The sequence below is a fragment of the Chaetura pelagica genome, unplaced genomic scaffold (assembly GCF_000747805.2).
Source record: "Chaetura pelagica isolate M959 unplaced genomic scaffold, ChaPel_1.0 scaffold531, whole genome shotgun sequence".
Classification (NCBI taxonomy): domain Eukaryota; kingdom Metazoa; phylum Chordata; class Aves; order Apodiformes; family Apodidae; genus Chaetura; species Chaetura pelagica.
Genome location: NW_009952362.1, coordinates 4,160,838 through 4,161,361, shown reverse-complemented (window position 1 = coordinate 4,161,361; position 524 = coordinate 4,160,838).

Sequence of the window (524 nt, the reverse complement as noted above, 5' to 3'; positions counted from 1 at the left end):
GGTGGGGCCGCCGCTTCCCCGCCGCACATTCGGCACCGCCTGTCACTAAAAAAAACAACAACAACCAAGCAACCAAACAAAATAAATAAAAAAAAACCCCAACAAACCCTAAGCACAACGACGCAGTACTGCGTCTGCCTTAAAGGGGAACCTTCTCCAGAATTTCATGTTTTTACGTAACTTTGATATTCACAGCAGCATATTCGCGGGGAGAATCCCGCAGCGGTGTTTCCCGCTCAGCAGATTCAACACAGACCGTTTTCCCGCCTAGTTCCTTTTTAAATTTTTTTTTATTATTATTATTTGTAAGCGGAATATATTGATACCGGGATAAATTCCAAACAAGGCACGAATAATTTACACGGTGGGATTTTTATATTTTTTTTTGGAGGGGGGAATGCTAGGAGAGCAACGGGAAGTTGAGCGAATGCGTCGTGACGAATCTGCGGAAGCGAACGCGTCGCTGCGGCGTCCGGTGGCGGGGAGGCGGGGGGGGTTTACTTGTTTATTTATCCACACGCAAT